Source organism: Echinops telfairi, unplaced genomic scaffold (genome assembly GCF_000313985.2).
Source record: "Echinops telfairi isolate 266 unplaced genomic scaffold, ASM31398v2 ScPeMD7_5868;HRSCAF=6743_0, whole genome shotgun sequence".
In the NCBI taxonomy this organism is placed as follows: domain Eukaryota; kingdom Metazoa; phylum Chordata; class Mammalia; order Afrosoricida; family Tenrecidae; genus Echinops; species Echinops telfairi.
The window spans coordinates 10,641,382-10,663,740 of NW_022109767.1; the positions used below are offsets into that span (position 1 = coordinate 10,641,382).

At 45.0% G+C, this 22,359-nt stretch overlaps 1 protein-coding gene across 1 annotated transcript in view; it reads right to left on the minus strand.

Moving 5' to 3' along the window:
* Window positions 1–12,926, minus strand: part of RNF144B (ring finger protein 144B) — a 209,360-nt gene extending 196,434 nt beyond the window's left edge. The window contains exon 1 of the mRNA XM_045295774.1: window positions 12,761–12,926. The gene's annotated coding sequence lies outside the window, so the exon portion shown is untranslated. The remainder of the gene's footprint in view (window positions 1–12,760) is intronic.
* Between the last annotated feature and the right edge of the window lie 9,433 nt (window positions 12,927–22,359).

Sequence of the window (22,359 nt, forward strand, 5' to 3'; positions counted from 1 at the left end):
CAAGGTCTCAAGTAGAAAGGAAACGCTTTGAAAAAGATGATGACAACATATGTGCAAATGTGGTTGACACAATGGGTGGATTGTGATGAGTTGTAAGAGCCCCAATAAAATGATTTCTAAAAAACAAGGACAAGGAGGTCTCAGAAAGAATCAGAGATCTGGCAGTGAAGACCGTGGCCCGTGCAGACGGGTGGGAATAGGCCACTACAATGCACGGCACAGGCAGGCAAACTTTTATTGCGCTATGCAAACAATGCGCTTTTACAAATGGAAAGTTTGTGACAATCCTGTGTGGAGCAAGTTTATGGGCGCTGTTCTCCCAAAGGCGTGTGCTCACTTCTTGTCTCCGGGTCACATTTAGTTAATGCTCACAATATTTCAAACTTTTCCATCAACTTTCCACTTATTAGACTGACCTATTGTGGCCAGTGGCCTAAGCAACACCAAACCAGCTATATTCAGAGACTTTAGGAAGTATTTCAAATCTCCACCAGCCCTCTTGCACAACCTGCTCCCTGCTCCTCTCCTGAGTCTCAGAATAAGAGAGTACCCTGAGTAGTCTGAACTTGACCCACCGCCTGGCACAGGGACACTTCACCCAACCTGCAGTCCCAGACACATCACAACTCAGAAATAGAGATGTACTGCTGGAAAGCACTAAAGAGGGCTACACTGTGTCACCAACAGAAAAGCTGATTGGAGCACCAGTTGAGGAGAGAATTCATAACGTTTAAGAAAAGCTCAAAGAGAGCTCACAGCCTAACTGAGAAAAAGAAATTTAACGAGAAATTAAAAGACATGGGCATAGAACGAGAAGTTCCAGCACAGGCTTATAATAACTCAGAGATCGCAGACTTAGACTTGAGACGGCGGGGAGTTTGAAGTCTTCGTTTTCTATACTCTGTAACAACTTACCTCACACTCAGAGGCTGCTTGAGGGTCCTAGCCACATGGCTTTCTCACACCATGATTGCCTACCTCTTCAAAGCCGGCCAGGGAATCTCTCTCGCGTCGGCTGGTGGAGCCATTTAATGCAATGTGGTTGTGTGAGTAACAAATCTATAAGCCTCACATAGCCCACCCACGTTTAAGAAGAATGGACTTCACGGGGCTAGACTCTTGAGGGACATCACCGAATTGTGCCTGCCACAAGGTAAAAGCAATATTAATGGGTGTCATACGCCAGCGTCACACAATGAGTTTTTGGTAGACCGGCTCAATCACGGATCCGGCTCTCCCACCCATGCTTTTACCAGTACACGGCTGTCCTTCTTAACTGCTGTCCAGTTGACTCGGGGCAACCACATGAACAGAACAAAATCCTGCCTGGTCCTGGGCAGCTGCATGACTGGTTGGGGACTGGACAGTTGGTATTCCTAGGGTTTTCACTGGCTGGTTTTCAGCACATCACCATGCTTTTCTTCCTAGGCTGTCTGAGTCTAGAAACTCCAATGAAACATGTTCAGTCTCATAACAACATGCAAGCACCCAATGAGAGAGGGGTGGTGACTGGGTATGAGGCACATTGGCTGGGAATCGAACTGGTGTCTCCCGCACAGAAGGCCAGACTTCTACCAAGAAGTCTACCGAGTTCTCAGTACCTCAGCAGTACACTGAAAGAATGATATTCTGTAGGCCACTGGAGCAACACAGGACAGCCACCAGGACCCTACAAGAGCATCCAGGGTCTCCTCTAGAGCTACAGCAGGCTGAGTTGTGTCTCAGGCCATGTCATTGACTTTCTCCCATTCTTTTATGCCAACTGACATTCTACCTCTGGGTCCACAAGTTCAAGTTTATGAAACAAATTTCCCTTGTTCTCTGTCATGGTAAATGCCTTATGTGCAATTTAAATGTGTTGTTCAGGTTGTGTTCTCAACGTTAAAAATACACTAATAGAAATGTGACTCAGATTGTTCCCTTGTCACTCCTTTGTCATGAAAAGACTGGTTGAATAACATTTCCAATGCTGGGAAGAGAATATGGAAGTTAATCCTTGAAAGTCCTTTGAAAGTTCCCAAATGCTGAGAAGAAAAAATCCATTAGCCTTCTTGTTCAATCTACAGTTTATTGGCTTATCGGCATCATCTTTATCATCTTACAGGAATGCACATGGTTATTTGTTTCGTTGTTGTTTTTTAATTGATCAATGGCAGAATACAAATAGAGGAGGATTAAGCTTAGCAATTAATTGCTCTGTACGTTTCTGGAAACAGAAGGGGGGAAATTATGTAATTATTGCACACAAGCAATAGGTATCTACATTTCCCCAGCTGTGGAACAGATTGAAACACTCATTTAGGAATTACCTAATGTATATTTTAACTGATGCATTAAAATGCTCCCAGAACCATTTTAAGAAATGGGAAGCATTACTGTGACATTCCTAAGTTTAATTCATATAATAAGAATTGCCTCTGTCCTCTCCCTCTACCCTCTTGTCAGTTACGAATCATTGCGAAGCTACCAATGGTTCTATATGTGGACTGTTAACATTTAACAAGCAGGCCTCGTGCGCATAATCAGAAAGTCACTTTATCTCTTTTTCTCCACTGCCTCTTGACGCTTGTGTTGTGGGCTGGCTTTTCCCTCATGCTTTGGTGAAATTCAGTATCAATCACAGTTCCATAATGAAGGTGTCCAGCCTAGTATAACACTCAAATCCTCCACCTTGGTTTAAAATTAAACTGCTCCCTTCCATGGGCTATGACCTGATAAACACTGGGGTGAAATGAACAGATGCAGTGGCCTAATGCAGACTTGGCAGGAATTCAAAAACCCCAGCATCATAGTGGGTTACGTGTTGGGCTGCTAACCACAAAGTCAGCAGTTCAAAACCACCAGCCACTCTGTGGAAGAAAAAGGAGGCTTCCGACTCCTGTAAAGATTTATAGTCTCGGGTATTCACAGGGGCAGTTCAACTCAGTCCTATAGGGCCAGTATGAGTTGGAATCTCCTCATTGGCAGTGAGTTTGGGGTTTTTCTTGAGTTTCCCATTGAGCCAGGGGCTGGGAGTTGGGGGAAGGAGAGGCAGGGGAAGGTCCTAATCTACTCCATTCCTAGGAATCTTCTACCTGTAGATTCCTTTTTGTAGATCACTATTGACAGGATGTCCCCTTACCCATGACCTGAGATGACTCATTCAGATCGCTCTCCTGGGAGGTCCACTTTTTGTCCCTGAGAAACAGCCCTCCCCTCTGTGCGTTATCAAGCTATGGCATGCACCCATGCCTCCCACGCCTTCGTCAGAGGGGCTAGCCAGCAGCCCTCTTCCGACTGTTCAGGGCCATGGATTTCTAATCCACTTTCTCTCAATCTATAAGACACCCACACTAAACACTCCACACGGCCTGCGTAAAACCCCTTACTCTAGACTTGTGTGTTGAAGGAGCAAGTACTCTCTTCTCACATGATTGCCAGGAGTCTCAAACCCACCACCAGCTCACTAAAATTCATCTTCTAATCATTTTTGGTGAGGAGGCTCGTCAACTTCTTTTTATCAGCTGGAAACTGGCCAGAGAAGGATTGAGAAATGTGCTAGCCTGGTTTCCCAATGCAATGCTACCTCGGCTATCAAATGGCTCCCAGCTCGAACTTTCCACTACTCGAAAAGCAAAGTTCAAAAGGATCCATTCAGTGTCCATAATGTTGCTCCATAGTGGATCCAAAAATCCAACTTCAAAACACCTGTACCGGCCGAGAGCGAGTATCTCGCTGCAGCCACACGAGGGTGACACTTCTGTTTAAGCGCCACTCTTGCTCCGACAACAGGCGCTGTGTTCGTGCATTCAAACACTCATCATAGTGCTTTTGTTTGCACTGCATGGTGTAAGTGCATCCTCCCCCAACAAACATCTCTTCACCTCCCAGTATGCCAGGAAACCCCCACCAAGTCAAGGTAAAGTACCTGTCCAACTGTTTATTTTATTTTTATTTTATTTACTGTGGTGTTTTGATATATAATGAACTGTAATGGTTGTGTTGAGATGTTTTTGGGGAGTGTCCACAACCTTAGGGCTGTTAACTGTGTTAAAGTCCTGGAAAAATGACTTTATACGTGTAATTTAGGGGTCTCTGAACCAATTGGCTTCCCACTATTTGGCTCCCTGCTATTTCCTATGGGGAAAATATGTTCTGTTCTTACACTTTCCTGTGTTCAAACATGAATTTGGAATAAATTTAGTTCGACAACTGAGGTATCACTTCCTTTCCCAAGCCCTGCATTGTGGTCTTCACCTTGGCTTTCAATGAACTGTGTCTCTATTGTCTTGGGTCTCTGCAAAAACTGAAGCTGCACATAAATGTTCTGTTTTTTGCATCTTGGCTCATATTTCTCATTTATTCATGTATACACACTCCCACATAGATTGGTTGGTGCTTTTTTCCCCCCACCAGAAAATATGTGTATACATAAACTCCTGGAAGCAAGTGGATTAATTCCAGAAATCAAGGCTCAAGTGCCAGCCACAAAGGAATCTGACGGCACTGACTGGCGTGACGTCAGGTTGGGGAGGACTTGAATGGGAGGATACAGAAGCAGAACTCAAAGAGGAGAGTCTGAGATCCTGACCCAAGTCCCCACCACACATCAGACCAGGTCCTCAGGTTTTAATTCCCCCAGCCCTCCTTCGCTATGGCGTTACATGGACTCTAATCATCCACACCAGATTCCTGGGAGTCATATCAGAGTCTTCCCTCTCACTCAGCTGCTAGGTCCAATCAGTCACCAAGTTCTGTTAATACTATTTATAAAACACCCTTCTTAGCCAGCCCCTCCTCCCAGCCCAGTGTCACTGCTTTAATTTAGACCCTCATTAACTTCCACCCACCTACTTTAAAGTGTTGAAGAGCAAGGATGTCACTTTGAGGACTAATGTGCACCTGACCCAACCCGTGGTATTTTCGGTTGCCTCCTGTGCGTGTGACACTGAATAAGGAAGACGGAGGAAGAATCGGCACATTGGAATTATGGTGCTGGCGAAGATATGGAAAGTGCCCTGGGCTTCCAGAAGAACTAACAAATCATTTTAGGAAGAAATACAACCAGAATGCTCCTTAGAAGGAAGGAAAGAGGAACTGTGTCTCATGTACTTTGGATATATTGTCAGGAGGGGCCAGTCCCTGGGAAAGGACATCAAGCTTGGTAAAGAAGAAGGGCAGCGAAAAAGAGGAAGGGCCTCAATTGGATGGACAGACATTGTGACTGAAACAACGGGCTCAAACAAACAACTGTGTAGATAGAGCAGGACTGGGTAGTGCTTCATTCTGTTGTACAGAGGGTCACAGTGTTAGTCCGGGTAGACTAGAGAAACAAATCCAGGGAGACTCCTATGTGTATAAGAAAGAGGTTAATATACAAGAGCAATTGAATATTGAGAAAACACCCCAGCCCAGTCCAGATCAAGTTCATAAGTCCAATATTAGCCCATACGTCCGATACCAACCTATAAAGTCCTCTTCACACTCACGAAGCATATGCAATGACGCCGAATGCAGGAAGATCACAGGCCAGTGGGTGGGAAGTCTTGTGGGTCCAGCGGCGTTGTAAGCATCTCAGTGCTGGCAGAGGTCTCCACGTGGCCTCTCTAGTTCCCAGGACATGGGGTCTCTCAGAGTAGTGCCGTGCCATGTGTCTTGTCAGTAGAGCACCTCTGAGGGAGTGAGCTGAGAGAGAGAGTCTCTCCTGCCTCCAAGGAGGAAATACCAGAGTTTCCAGAATCCTCAGGAGAAGGCCACACCTACACAGAGGCCTCATTGTCTATTATCCGACTGATAGACTAGCCTCCACCCCTTCATTCTTAATCCTCTCAATTCCCAAATTGACACCAGCTGATGTAACTACCATGGTCACTATGAGTCAGAACCAACTGGACGGCACCTAAAAACAACATCTTTTTACGACCGAAGAAGGGGGCATATTTATAGGCTAATGGGAAAGTCGATAGAGAAGAGGTAAAAAATATTTAAGAAAGAAGATAATTGATACAGTCGGGTTCCCAAAAGAAAAGAAGAGATGGAAGCATGCAGCCAGAAGAGGGGGAAATACATCTTAGGCGAAGAAGAAAGCCACCTCTGAGAGAGCGACTTTTTCAAAACCGAGACCTCTTTGCATTTGCAGTGCAATAAGTTTCTCTTCTACACGGCTTTTCTGGCCTTGGGTTTATACTGTCACAATGACTGCCTAGGCCACAATCTTGTAAAGGCCTTGGTTAGTCCATTATGCAAATAACATGCATGAAAACACCCAATTGGATTATTGGCCTATTACTATGCCAGGTAAGTGACTGTGGCCTACCAAACAGGTTGGCCAGTTCACAGGAGGGCCATGCCATGAAATTAACAAGAAATCAGCTTATATAAGAACCAGTTTCACGGAAATTAAGATGGACCTCATTACCATAAAAAAAAACCTGGAACGAAGCCAGTTCTTTGGATGCGGGGTCCCTGTGCTGAAAACCCTCAAGGCCGTGAAGAGATAGAGCTGTGATGATGAAGGCAGCAGGAGGCAGTGCGGCAGAGCAAGGGAACCAGGAGGCTGGCTCCAGGTGGCTGCAGAAGCCTTGCCAACTCACTGAATGAGAGAGAAAATGGCCCATCTTTGGGTAGGATCCTTGCTGATACAGTGAGGTCCCATTGACACTTGATGAACCAAAAGAGTCAGGCAGAGGTCAAGAAAGGCCAGCGGTGGACAGATCAAAGAGAAAGCCCAGTGGTGGGCAGAGCAGGGAGAAGGTCTGCTGACCTACGAGAGTTAACAAGAAGGACCCGAGAGCATCCTGTCCAGGGACCAGCTTCCTATATCCTGAGTTGTATCCTGCTAGTTCCAAGTTGATCCTAATCCTGAATCATAGCCTGTTACTTCCTGACTAAAGCACACATTTTTAAGTATGGTCTGTGGGTTCTGTGTGGCCACTGCAACAAAGCCTCGCTCTCAGCACAGAAGCAGAAAGTGCCGGGGCAGGAGGGCTGGTGAGCGGAAGGGTGAAAAGCCGGAGGGATGAGAGGTGCCTGACCCACCTCACAGGAATCAGCTTGGGCTCATCCTGATTCTTATCCCTGCTTGTGGTGGTAGGCAGTTTGGTGCCACCAGGACACGGATGCAACATTTTAATTGTTCTTTTCTTATCACTGTTATCATGTAGCATTGTTCATGTCTTTACTTGAAAAAAGATTTTTTAATTGCAAACTTTCAGTCCCTAATTTTTTTAGACTGTTCCTCTAAATCCAATTCCCCAATCATCAGTGTCACCCTAGCTGCTGGCTTAGTTGGCCTTTCCCTCTCATGACAAGCTTCTTGGGAGAAACATGTCTGATTGGCTGTTTACATGATTTAGCTTCCTTACATTCATTTATCATAGAGTTGCAGTCTTGCTCCCTCCTGCCCCTCTCTACTGAAATAGCCTGACTGAGGACACAGTGACCTAATTGACAAATCCAATGGCAATTTATTTATCTTTTTATTACATAATGATACAACCAGCAACCAGCGGCTGCCACCACTCGTCTATGCACCACACTTTTCTGTAACATGCTTATCTCCAGTGATCTCTTCCTTACAGCAAGTGTTGAGCAGGGCCATGCTAAAAGAATGAACTGTTCTTGGATTGGGGCTAGAATTAAGTGCAAGCCTACAATTCCATCTGCTTATATCACAGGTTATGAATGACTCTGGTTTACTTTTACTCTGGGGTCATATTATGACAAAAACAAAAGCCAAGAACAACAATGAAAACAAACAAAAAGCAGAAAAAATACAAAGAAACATTTAACAACAAAAAAACACTGTCAATCATCTCTCTAGGATATAAGGTAACTGCAATGATAACATCAATAATTTAACCAATGACAGGACTTAAGATACTCTTGATATGAGGAATTTATGTGAGTATAGTCCAATTGAGAGCTGCAATTCATGAGGTATTGCTTTATACAGATTGATTTCTTAATTGATTGAGCTCTCTTTACACTGAGCATGGGGGTTGGTGCTACGGAAAATTTCCTTTATCATTTCTGACAAGTGCAGATCCTTGCCTACCAGAATAACACCTGGCGTATTAACGCAAGGGGAGCATTGAGGCACCAAATACATGGTGGTTCTAGGTCCCCTTTCACTGGGCACCCACTAAGCCAGGGATCCCACCCAAAGTCCAATAACCGTCATTTCCACAGTCTTGGGGTGGTCATCATTTGCTTCCTCTCCCATCAGAGTATTTCAGTCCAAGGGCACAAGCAGTTTTAAGGTTTCACCCCATTTGTTCAGTAGGGTTTCTACGTTGAGTCCTTCTGGTGTGGCCCTCGAGGGATGCTATGTTGCCTGTAAGGCCAGCGCCTAATGTCATCACAGTGCTTAGTCCATGGCATGGCTCACAAGAAATTCCTTTTTAAGGACTTATCTATGAGTCAGAATCAACTTGATGGCAGTGGGTTTGGATTTATCTTGTAACAAATATTGTAAATATAGTAGATGATCTTATGGTATCTGTGAGTGATGCAAACAGTTAAGCAATAGGTTACTAACCAATTGATCAGCAGCTCAAATCTACAGAGTTACTTTGTTTTATTTTATTTTTGTTTAATGAAAAAATAATTGTATACTTGCACTGAATTACCCAGAGGTGCCTTGGAAGAAAGGGCTGGTAATATCCTTCTGAAAGATCAGTCATGGAAAGCACTATGGAGCCCAGTTCTACTCAGAAACACTTGGGGTTGGTACAGGTACGCATCTACTCTACAGCTACTGGTGATGGTGGTGATATTTGACTTCACCAGAATCAATATTAAAATGTTCCACACACCAGACACACCTGGCTTGCAATATAGAAACATATGAAGACTTCATAAAGTCTTTAAAACAGCGTTTCTCAACCTGTGGGTCCCGACCCCTTTAGAGGTCAAATGACCCTTTCACAGGGGTAGCCCAGGACCATCAGAAAAACACATATTTCCGATGGTCTTAGGAACCGACATACCACTCCTCTATTCGTCTCCAGGGGGTCTGCCCACAAGCAGATGTGCCCACAGACAAGTACCCAGCATGATGACATCATCACGCCAACCCCATCACATACACCCCATACAAATACAGGTGCTTGTGACTCTTCCCAGGAGTAGAAAGTCTCCTCTTTCTCCTGAGGAGTGGTTAGCAGCCCGATGTGTAACCCACTATGCCCCCAGGACTCCAGACTCCAATAGAGAGAGCGAAAGATCGATGTAGGTTGGTTGGTAGAGAGAGAGATAGAATATTAATGCACTGACTTTATACATGGCCTACAATTTACCTCTGATTAATGTCCGACTTTGTGCTTCATTGGTAATCTAGCTAAGATTTACAGATTACCTTGTTTCCATTTCTAACATGATTGAACTCATACATAGGGAACAAAATCTAGGATTTTGTGAGATGGAGGAGGACTTTGTGGATTGGTGTTGGACATATGGGTTAATGGGTTAATGTTGGACTTGTGGGCTTGGGCAGCATTGGGTTGGGATGTTTTCGTGATATACTTAACCTTTGTATAAAACTCTCTTATACATAAAAAAAAAAGAACCTAGGATTTAATGACCATCAAAGTTTGGACTGTCTGAATGGGGGGTGGGGGTGGATATTAGCATAGCACGATGAAATCGAGCAATCGACAATGTGGCCTCCCCTGAGGCCACGCGATCCATAGCCAAAGGTATTTCTTAGAATACTGAGCTGAAAATGTAACTGCATTCTGCAGTCCAGGCAAAGATGTTCTAACTGATGGGAAAGGGGGAAGAAAACTCCAATCCAGAGTGCCAGCAGTCCCTCCGTGAGCTTGCCTGGCAGAGGGAGTGCGGGACATGTAAAGCATCAGATTACAGATGAAATAAAGGTCGGAGAAGCAGCACAGCATCGCATCATCATGTCTGAGGCGGCCCAGCACGGGACCTGCCACCCTTACCCACTCCCAAACACTCTCCGTCCTCGAAACACAGCCCTAAGGACTTCAAATATCTTTTCTTCAAAATGCCTCTGAGTTCCAAATGGATCTTCACAGAATTATTTCCTTGAAGCTCTTAGTTCTGTCCTTTTAAAATTTCCATGAAAAAGTAATCAAAACCTAATGCTCACAGGGTTCTGCCACAAAGAAAAATATTGTGGGTTTTTGTTCCTATTAAAAACATGTGTTACATACATATACATAATTATGTAAGCCATAGACACAGTGTACACACACATTCACACAGACTTTAGGAAAATAATGATAATAGCCCTACTGAAAACAATAACGTCCATAAAAGAATATTGTACTCTGTCTCTCACTCCCCTCGTTAAGTCAATGCTTTGTGAAGGTCAGCAAGCCAGGGGTCATTCTGCATATTCTGTAGCTGTGGCTACAAACACTAGAAATTATTGGAACGAATTGTGGTCACTTTTGAAAATTCAAACACAGTATTTTCTGGATGGGGTTGGCAGAACCATATGCATCTGCACTACTTTTCTGGGAGGAAGTTAATTTTAGAAAGACTGGTTGCCCAGGAAAAGCATCATCTAGCTAACTATAACTCAATAAGTAGCTATACAGTGATTCTCTTCTTACAATGAAAAATGCTGTATTCCCCCCTGCTTCTCCTCAATATCCTTGAAAGTGGGTGTTCAATATTATTTGATAACAGGCATTTTTGTTTCGTAAAAAAAAATATGTGATTTATTATTATTCCATATATATATATCCACAAGTGGTACGAACTGTTTGCACTTGTCTACTTACTGAAAAGCTGGCAGTTTGAACCCACTCAGAAGAGCCTGGTGATCTCTCTCCATAAAGAAAGAAAACACTATGGGTTTCATTTCTACTCTGCGACACATCTGGTTTCCACAACAACAGCCTTGGGGGTTTTTCTGTTGTTGTTGTTTGCTTGTTTGTGTTTTGGGCCTTTTAAAAAATATTAGGGGGAAAAACTAGCCCTTTACTTCAATTTTCCAAGATACAAATAATATTTATTTCCCCTAGCATATGCTCTCTGATAATTGTTAAGAAGATAGACAGATAGATACACACACATATAAGCCATTTTTGTATGCATATAAAATCAAAACACCAAATCCGCTGTCATGAGCTCATTCTGATTTTTGTCATCCTTACAGGATAGAGAATTGACCCTTAGGGTTTCAGAGACTATAAGTCTTGACAGGAACAATCAGCCTCCTATTTCTCCCTTGGAGCGACTGGTAGGTTTGAGCAGCTGACCTTGGGTGAGGTGGCCCTCATAAGGATACATGTGGGGCTGCTCACCTCCAGGTCGGCAGTTCTAACCCACATAAATAGATATCACATATATTTGTGAAAAACAGATGTACATCTATGCCAAGAACAGATGGAAAAATGCTCAGTATTTGTGTACATTCAAATAATTCATAGGCACTCCCTCTAATCAAGTCTGGGTTGCAGTTGTGGTTGTTGCCTGCCCTCTGCATCAGGTGCCTAACATGCCCTGGTGTTTCACCATCCTCAGAATTGTGATGTTTGAGCCCATTGTTGCAGCCACTATAGCGATCCATCTCATGCAGGGCCTTCCTCTTCAATAGCTCTTCTAATAGTAGAAAGAGCTTAATTCTCGTAATTATAAGTATGAACAGGAGCTAGAGTAACTAATGTGATCAGTCCTCCTGATTTTTGAGACAATAGGTCCTTTGGGTCTGGAGTATGAAATTGAGCGTTGTGTAAAAAGTGCCAAGGGACTGTGCCCTGAGTCAATGATGTGAAGTCAACGGAATAGCATTGGAAGAAGAGATTCCAATTCCCACCCAAAGGCCTCAACCTTCTCAACTGCCAACGGACTCGTGCAGCATTTTCACACTTTGTAAATTGTTAAGAGCTTCTCTCCCACCCCATCTCTGGGTTGCCAATGAAAGTTAACATTCCATTCCAAAAACTGCAGTCTTCGAACCAAAGAGTGCCAAACTCCTAAATAAATGTTAAGAGGAAGCCCCTTACAAAACGTATGCCCCTTCCGTTTCCAGTGATACTTAGCAAGTGTTGGGTGCCCCCCACCCCATCCAGGGGGGAGCTAAGCAATCTCAAGTGGGAAGGGCTTGTCGTAACCACCTGTGGTGCTTTGTAAATAGACAGAAGGCTGGACTGCACTTGCAGATCCAAATGGGAATCGCCTGGGTACCCCGGCACTCCAGCAACCCCAGCCCCTGCTGAGTGCTTCAGGCCTTGATAAAGTTCCAGCACCGCCACCACCCAGAACGTTTGGTAAACTTAGCGCAGGATTGCATTTGAGGCAAATGATCGAGAAAAAAACAGGAGGCCCCAACCGACCGGTTGGTGTAGATACAAAAGATGGTGTCCATCATCCGACCCCTCCCCAAAGTTCAGGGAGTAACAGAAACGAAAAATGTTACTGGACAAGCAGAAGGTGTGGGATTCCAGCCCAGAGATTATTTCAGACTGCAGGGAGATCGACACATCTGCAGGTTTGTACCCCACACCGAGAGGGGGAGGCACCTCTGGTGTCCCCTCCAGGAATCGGTGGTGGAAGCCCCCCCCCCCAAAAAAAAAGGAGAGAAAATGAGGGTAGGAAGATGGCAAGCGCCTGGCTGAACCTAGGATGGCAGGGGTCGCCACCACCAGTCACCCAGACATTTGCTAGAGGAAAGGGTTCAGGGAGCGAGCCCGAGACAAGGAAATGACAGTCCGGTGGGGACCGCACCGCCACCATGCATCAACACCTTGTTCGGCTGGGGCTGGTGGCAGCACCCGTGAGCAAGAGACCAGCCCCTCCTTACCTGGGGTCCGAGGTCTGAGAAAAGAACCAGGGGGGACCCCCGGGAGGGGCTCCAGGCTCCCCCCGCCCCAGCACGTCCGCCCAACTAGGGTTGTGCAGTCAGCTTCCCAAGGCCGCAGCTTCAGGTATCAAAGGCATTCCAGCCTCCTAGCTACCAGCCCCCTGCGCTTCGGGAGCCCCTGCTTTAGCTGCTCCTGCGCCACTGGCCGGCCTCCTCGTCCCCAGGGGCGGCCCTTCCCGGGTGCCCGCCCAGCCTGCGCTCCCGCCTCCGTCGGCGCCCAAGCCTCTCCCCCTGCTGTGGGTTCTGGAGAGCGCGGTGGCTCTCCTCGGGTGCGCACACGCGCGCACCCCTCCCCAGGGCCGCCCTCCGCTAGGAAGGGCGCAGCAAAGGGTCAAGCACGACGCAAGGGACGTGGTCCTCTGGGGTTCTGGCGCTGGGCACCTTCCAAAAGCCCTTGGGAAACCTGTGACCCGCCCAATGAGGTTCCTGGCAGTGCCTCCATCCCCTGCCTCTGCCAGTCCTCTTCTGTCTTGACAATACCACTTAAAATGTTACATGCGTGTGAAAGCGGAGAATCTCCCTGCAGTCCTTTTGCAATGTTTCCAAAATAACTCCTTGTCTCTCTCTCTCTCTCTCTCTCTCTCTCTCTCTCTCTCTCTCTCTCTCTCTCTTTCTCTCTCCCTCTCTCTCTCACCACTTGCCATGAACTTTAGATCAACCTCAGCTGAGGCCCAGAACACAAGCTTCTTTTGCCAGCATTTCTGATACCTGCCACCTGTCAGGGCCCAAGTCCGTGCAAAAGGATTGAATGACACCCTGCCCTTGGTTACGAAGCACGCCTGGAGCCACCCTTCTCACAGGAGAGAGGCCCAAGTTCTGGGGAAGCAAGTGCATGTGTTCCAGAAAGTGAGTTTTCATGAAGAACGAATGAGCACTGAGCAAAGCGCACCGGACCGGTGTAAATGGAGGTTGGGAAGGTGTGTGTGGATCTTCACTGTACCCCTAACAGGCAAGAGCTGAACAGCTGAACACGACACGATCCCTACTCAGAATGTGAGAAAGAAACCCAGGCTCCAACCCACTGCCAGGCCGTGATTTCCAACTCAGGGAGACCCTAGCGGGAAGAGGGAAGCTGCTTGTTAGGGTTTCCTGTGTTGTTGTGGTTAGGTGCCATCAGATGGGTTTTGACTCACCGTGACCCAGTGTACAACCGAATAAAACACTAGAGTCCTGTCCCATCTTCATCATCGTTTTTATGTTTGAGCCCATTGTTGCAGACAAACATCTCCTATGGATATACCTCTTTTTCACTGTCCCTCTACTTTAGCAAACACAAGGTCCTTTTGCAGCGAATGGTCTCTCCGGCTAGCATGTACAAAGTACAGAAGACAAAGTCTTGTCATTCTTGCTTCTAAGGAACCTTCTACCGTGTTTCCCCAAAAGTAAGACGTCCCCTGAAAATAAGACCTACTGACAGTTTTACCTCTCGCTGAAATATAAGGCACCCCCCCCAAATAAGACCTCCCTGAAAATAAGGCCCCCCGAAGCTACCATAACTCTGGACCGTAGCAGCTGCCGTAGCACTTTTGGCCGCAGCGCAGCCGGAGCAGACAGGAAGTGCGAGGTCTCTTTTAATAAAACAATAAACAATAAATGTGTACTCTATTCTTCTTCATGGAAAAATAAGATATCCCCTGAAAATAAGACCTAGCGCATCTCTGGGAGCAAAAATTAATAAAAGACACTGTCTTATTTTCGGGGAAACAGGGTAGCTGTATTTCTCCCTCTCTGTGGTTCTCTGTGTGGCTGTTATTGTGGGTGCTATCAAGTCCATTCCAACCCATCGCGACCCCATGCACAACAGAATGAAAACCTGCACGGTCCTGCACCATCATCACAACTGTTCCTCTGCATGAGTCCATTGTTGCAGCCACTAGGTCAATCTGTCCTGTTGAGGGCCTTGCTCTTTTTCGCTGTCCCTCCACTTTACCACGCATCATGTCCTTCTCCAGGGACTGGCCTCTCCTGACACTATGTTCCAGGTATGTACCATGAAGTCTTGCCATGCTTGGAGGTATGGCTTGTAAGGAGCATTCTGGCTGTTATTTTAAATTTTGAACACATTCACAAAAACTTAAAAGCCAACTGTTAAGACTTGAGCTCCTGGCCAGGAAGGGGTGGTACACCTAGGTGGGCATCGCACCTGGATTGGCCCATCTAGGCCAGGTGAATTTGATTCAGCCAATGAGGTCGACCAGTGTAGTCGACCACACCTCCTAACAGGGCCTCTGAAAAGCCAGAGGTTTTGCTCTGGCGCTCTCCCAGTGGCTCTGACACACAGTTCAAAAAGGCCAGGCTACACAGCCCAACCCAACACGGCTGTGCCGCGTCCCATCAACCATGCTCACGGACTCTGTCTGTCTTGTGTTCCATTTACTGTAGAACCTGAAACTGCTTCTAACTCTCATAAAACTCACTTGGATCACAAACCAGGCTTCGGCGTGAATTCTTTCTCACGCAGAGCCAAGGACCAAGGTCTATCTCTCCAATGGGAGATCTAACACAACCTCTTCATGCCTTTATGTCCCATTTTAAATATATGATTTGTAAAATTACCTATCCCTATCAACCCCATACTCAAGACAATACAACTCAATAGAAAGACGTTCCTGATCTGAAAACTCTTCAGTTTCTGCTAGACCCTTGGCCATCTGAATTCATAAGCAAAGTTCAGCCCAGAGCAGGCCATCCATCAAGACCAACTCTTTATCTGGTCTGGTTCTGGTGATCTCAGCCCTAGCTATCCATGAAAGAGCAATTGCGCACCAGCTGTAAGTTTGGGAGTCCACACATACCTCCTTGCACTTCAGACAAGCTGGGCTTTTCCACTCTCTCTCTTAGCTCCAGGCACCACCACACCCAGGAGCTAGACCAGCAGTTCTCAACCTTCCTAATGCCTCGCCCCTTTAATATAGTTCCTCATGTTGTGGTGACCCCCAACCATAAAATTATTTTCATTGCTATTTCATGACTGTAATTTTGCTAATTATGAAACAGGTGACCCCTGTGAAAGGGTTGTTGACCCCCCCCCAAAGGAGTCGCGACCCACAGGTTGAGAACCTCTGGGCTAGGCCATACGTACTTCTACGCTCATAGGGGCATTGACCAACTCCCTAATGTCTGAGCAGCCAGCAGTTCCTCTTACCATCTTTCCTTTCTGTGGAACAGATCAACAGGCACTAATGGAGCATGTCCAGACTCAGGTATCTCTTCACTGCTGCCTCTTTCCCCACGACCACACTACAAGGGGACTCAGGTAGTTACCACAGTTAGTACTAACTGGCTTTCTTTTGTGGGGACAGATTTTCCTTCATTGATGCACCTGATGACAGGCTGCTTGCTCAAAAAGTTAAAAGCCAGTCCTTTTTCAATCTGCAGGCCTTCCCTTCAAATATTAATCTCTTGGTCTCTCAGTAGTTCTGAGTGAAACACTGGTTTCCACCTAAGCCCCTAACTCTACCTAGGCTCTGGCTTCAAATAAAGCCTATTCCTTCTGGGCAATGCGTAACTCCCTTTTTAATATAACCAATCAAGTATAGGCTGACTGTGGGCTTACAGGCTCTCTTCCCTCGTGATGGAGTTCCTATTTTACAACATCAGGTAGGAGAAACATTCCATATCCATAGTGCAGTCAGATAAACACATAACATTTGACCCTTTAAAACTTACCCAAATTTAGTCTTCTCGTCTCCACCCCTGGACTGTGTCTATTGAATTGTATATGGCCTTGGACTTCTGGCAGAGGGGGAGCAGTGGGCCCTGGCTCCTTGTCGGTCACACATTACTTAAAGCAGCCTGGCTTTGACTCCAGGCCATGCTAGAAGGAGCTTTTCTCCTCTCAACTCTTCCAGTCTGTTGTCTTATCTTCCCGATTATCTACCCTTATCTTCCCGACTTCTTGGCTTCGACAAGTGGTTGCTTTACAGGTAGGAGCTGTCTATTGAACTATCTCAGTTGGTATTCCCTCAATTCCTAGAGCCTTATTTTTCTCAATTGCCTTTAGTACCACATAGACTTCTTCCTCCATTACCATCAGTTCTCAGTCAGCAGTTACTTCCTGAAATGGATTAAAGCCAATCAATTGTTTTGGGTACAGTGTGCTTTTCCCTGGATGCTCCAACTGTCATTCAATATTTTGCCCATAGAAGCCTTCAACACGTCAGCTTGAGGCTTGACGTTTCCCTCCAGGTGGGAGATATGCTACCACAAACTAAGGAACCCCTTCCAGAAGCTAGAAGAGGCAGATGTCTGCCCCTAGAGCAGTGGTTCTCAACCTTCCCAATGCCGTGACCCTTTCATAGTCATGTTGTGGTGACCCCACAACCATACAATTATTGTTGTTGCTATTTCATAACTGTAATTTTGCTACTGTTATGAATTGGGCGACCTCTGTGAAAGGGTCGTTTGATCCCCAAAGGGGTCGCGACCCACAGGTTGAGAACCGCTGCCCTAGTGTTTTCGGAGAGAGTGTGACGCTGCCAACACTAAATTGCTAGTCTCCAGAACTATGAGAGAATAAATTTGGTGTTTCAAGCCACCTCTTAAAAAAACACCAAAAAAATAAGTCAATTCTAACTCACAGTGACCCGACAGGGCAGGATTCCGAGACTAACTCTTAACAGAGTAGAAAGCCTCATCTTTCTCCCAGGAGAGATTGATGGTTTGGAACTGCTGATTTTCTGGTTAGCAGCCCAGAGTGTAACCCACTACTGCACCAGGTCTTCTTTACGGCACCAACTTCATGGTGATTTGTGACAGCAGTCCTAGAAAAGTAATACAGGGGAAACAGTTCTTTTTGCAGGTAGTGGAAACAGCATAGAGAAAAAACCAAAGGAGAGACGAGAAGGAGCATTGCACATCAGAAAGCGTAAAGGATTAAGGACCCTTTATTGAGGGTAGGTTCGGATTGAGGAAATGACTACAGAGATCAGAACTAGAGGGAGGCAAGCAGAGGCAGATCATATAGCGCCCTCTAGGCCGTGGTTTTAAAATTGCACGTTCCGTGGACAACAGGGAAGCATTGACATGTTATATGCTAGATACGGATGAGATAATATTTTTGTTTGAGAAAGACAATTAGCTGCACACTGTGAATCAATGAAGGTGAGAGATGAGAATAAAACAAAAGACGATGAATCAGGGGGAAGTATCCTAAGAGGGACACTTGATCAATGAAAACAATGTATAGATCCTATGGCTCTGTGGATTCAGTTCTGTGCCCTGGCAAGTCCCTAGACAAATTTTTCTAGCTGGAAATGGATAAAGGGAAGAGAACAGTGGTGATTTACAACAGGAAAGCAATAGACGTAAATAGAAATGAGGAAAACAAGAATTTTGCTTTTATTTTTTTTAACAAAATACTTTGTGCAATATAATTCTATCTCATACAATTCAAGGATAGAAAGAGCATCGATCTGTAAGCGAGTGAAGGTATCAATGATAAGAAAATTTCAGAAGGAGGAGTCCCGTTAGTGCATATCCCAAATGCCCTAGTATGCAGCAGCAACCCTGAATTCTCTCCGTGCGGCTCCTTTCAAGCTAAACAAGATCAGCCGGTGAAGTTCACATAACATGAAGCCGATGATTTCAAAGTGAACACGTGTGACGTTGGCTGCTGTTCGGTGCTGTCGAGTGGGTTCTGACTCAACGTGACCTTGTGCACAACAGAACCCAACCCTTTGTGGTCCTGTGCCACCCTCACAATGGCTACGTTTGCTCAAGCCCATTGTTGCAGCCACTGGGCAAGTCCATCTCCTCTCTCTAGGTGCGACCCCCACCTCCAGCTAGTCGTACAGCATTTCCATCTTCTCATAGCGCACCCATTACCATGAAGTAGTCACTGCCCACTCCTCCGCACTCCGGCCTCTGGAACACACTAATCTGCTTTGGTCCTTACGGATTTGTTTCTTTGGGATGGTTTTGCTCAATGAAACCATGCAATAGGGGGCCTGTTGTGTCCGGCTTCTTCCACAATGTACCTCCATAGTGTAGCACTGTGTCGGCATTTCCTTCCTTTTTGTTGATGAGCAACATGCCATTTTACCTATTTACCACAATTGGCTCATATGCTGATGGAAATTTGGGTTGTTTCCACCTCTGAACTATTACTGTGAACACGAGTGTACATAAACTTATTGAAGCACCCTTTTCAATTAGTTTGGACACATACAAAGAAGCAGAATTGCTGGGCTATATTGGTGATTCTATTTTTAACACTTTGAGAATGGTCGGACTGGTTTCCCACAGCAGCTGCACCATTTTACATGCCGACGAGCAATAGACACGCTTTCCAGTTTTTCCACTTTTTTGTCAACACTTGCAACGTTTTTGTTCTTCTTTTAACTCAAGAAAATCTAGTGAATAAAAAGTGGAATTTCATTGTAGTTTTAATTTTTATTTCCCTAATGATTAGTAATAGTAAGCATCTTTTTAATAGTGATGCTGGCAATAGGCATATATCTTTGGGGAAATGTCCATCCAAGTCCTTGGCCTGTTTTTAAAAATCGAATGGCCTTTTGGTTACTGAGCTGTAAGAGTTCTTTATATATTCTGATTCTTATTAGATATTGGATTTTCTCCCACCTTTACATTTTCTTTTCATTTTCTTCACAGTGTCTTCTTGCAGAGAAAGGTCATTTTCATTAAATCTGATGACATACATTTTTTTCATTTTTTTTGTAACTGGCATTTGATTGGTTGTGTTGAGATCAGGACGGAGACGTTGTGAACAATTTGTACACCATCCTTAATGCATGTACCAAAATCCTAAAATGCCATGTAGCTAAAATTTGTTTCTAAATTCCAGTGACTTTCCAGCTTTAAATTGAGAGGCAAACTTAAAAAAAGGGATTATCAAGTACCATTATCTTCAAATGCTGGTAAACTTACATCTTAAATCCCATTAATTCACAACTCAATGTCACACATACTACACCCTCAAATGTTCAATCCTTCACGGCACATAACAAAGTCCTCAGGAAAACTGAACTACCACGACCAACGGTGTTACAGAATGCACACAGTTCTGACAAGACAGCCATGGTGACAGAATGGATATTAGACACAATTCTATTCTTTTTTTCACAATTCTATTAAGAAAACAAATGTGGAAACAAAATTTTAAATGTTCAAGTCATGCAAATGCATGACAGTGACTCCAAATTGCCATTAAATATGTTTTGTATTAGGGATACAAAAACTTCCCCCATCCCATAGAATGTTATGTTGACACCCAAGACAGTCAAATCTTCCCACAATTCAACATCCCACTATTTTCTGGTTGTACTAAAAAATAAACAACCAGTAAATGATTTCACATCTTAAAAAAAAAAAGCATTTATACTTTTAAAAAATGGGATGAATTGGGATTTCCTTCATATTGAAAATGTTCCTAGAGCTACTACAAAACTTGCATTTACAAAACAGTTGATAAAAATATTCCTCAGATGTACACTGGTACAGATAGGAACTGGAAACACAGGGAATCCAGGGTGGATGAGCCCTACAGGACCAGTGGTGTGAGTGGCAATACTGGGAGGGTAGAGGGAGAGTGGGTTGGAAAGAGGGAACCTATTACAAGGAACTATATGTGACCCCCTCCCTGGGAGACGGACAACAGAAAAGTGGGTGAAGGGAGATGTCAGACAGGGAAAGATATGACAAAATAATAATTTATAAATTATCAAGGGCTCATGAGGGAGAGGGGAGTGGGGAGGGAGGGGGAAAATGAGCACCTAATGCCAGGGGCTTAAGTGGAGAGGAAATGTTTTGAGAATGATGAGGGCAATGAATGTACAAATGTGCTTTACACAATTGATGTGTGTATGGATTGTGATGAGTTGTATGAGCCCCTAATAAAGCGATTTAAAAAAATATTCCTCTGGATTGTACAAGAAGGGAGATAACAGGGCCCACTGATCTGACATGATAAACGTGAATCAGACTTGGCTTCTTTTTCTCCTGCTTCATCGGAGGCGGGACTCTGCTCCTGTTTCGTTTCTCCATTTTCAGTAGGTGACTCTTCTTTAGTTTCTTGATCAGCTCCTTCAGCCTGGTTTCCCTTTGCCCCTCTTTTACCATTTGCTTGCACTTATTTGTCCGAAGGTTTATCCTTTCCTGGGGCCTTTTTCGGCTTCAGCTCCATTTTCCCAGGCACAGGTGTGGCTGACAATCTCGCTGATCTCCTTTTAGGCTCCTCCTTCACCGCCCCTGAGGCTGAGCATCCTTTCTGGCATCTTGGCTTGGGGAGGGAGCTTGCAGGATGCCTTTGGACCGCGGGGCACGGAGAGCTTCCTCGAAGCTGGATTGCCTGGCGCTGCCTGATAGATACTGTTTCTTTTGAACAAAGCATATCTTTTGATGCCTGTGCTTTTGGGTGTACTAATCTAGGGGACTATGACACCAAATGCTATTGGGCAGAATCACCTCCATTGTAAACGTGGTGGGCTGCAGTCAGGAGGCCAAATGGACAGTGTGACGAGCAAGGGCTCAGTGGGGGTGGGGGGACCTCCATCCTAAGTGCTCCCCTTGACTCGACAGCACAGAGGCAGAAGCCGAGCTATAGCATGACACCCAAACACTCTACCCTGTGGATTACTGTCTTTATTATTTTTCCCCAGGTCATTTTTCTGCCTTATTCCATTGCGATCCCATCTTCATAATGTTCCTACATGCGTTTTCATTTCTGGGCATCACCTTCTTGGGTTTTTGGTTTGTTTTTTGGGGGGCGTTAGTGCCCTTGTCCTTTTCTTCTTCCCTCTGTGTTCCTTTCCTTGGAGGTGCAACTGGATAGCTCATCGGTCTTTTTCAATCCAGTAATCTATAACTGCCGCATTCCTTGGACAGGTTATGTATCATATTTAATTGTCCAAATATTCATTCATTCTACATATATTCTATGTCTATTACGTTCTGTGCACTGCGGTAGATGCTGATTATCCAAAGATGACCAAGGCTGAATTTTTACCTTCAGATTATAATCAGTGGATAAGTTAATGAGGACTCAGAGTTGCAAGAAGTAGAAGTCGTTGACCTAACTTATGGGGGTGGAGGAAGAGGTGGGGTGAGGGAGGAATTGCCTAACCGGAAGCATGGATACAAAGAGATCACCTAAAAAAATCTGGACCGGTAAGTGAATACAATTAGGAAATCTTTTCTTCTCCTCTCTTGATTTTCTTTCACCTTCAGATGGCGGAAAAGATGGCCTTAACATTTTCTCACTTTATATACTACAAATCCCGCCACCAAATTGACTTGATCTTTATTCCAATTCCAAGTTGTCAGGAAGGAGATATTGGCTCCATTGAGTCAGACACCCAGGTAGGGTCTCAGGGTCACAATGTAATTATATGAATGTTGGCTAGCACAGGATTGGAGGTGCAAGTAGAAGACTATTTTGGGAGTCTGAAAGAGGCGCAGCCCTATTTCAAGCAGACAAATAGATGTTGATTACATAGACAGGTATGTAAGCAAATAATTACAATACAATTTTATAAACGTAGGCAGGGAGGGAAGGAGTTTCAGCTTTAGAGTCCTGAGGA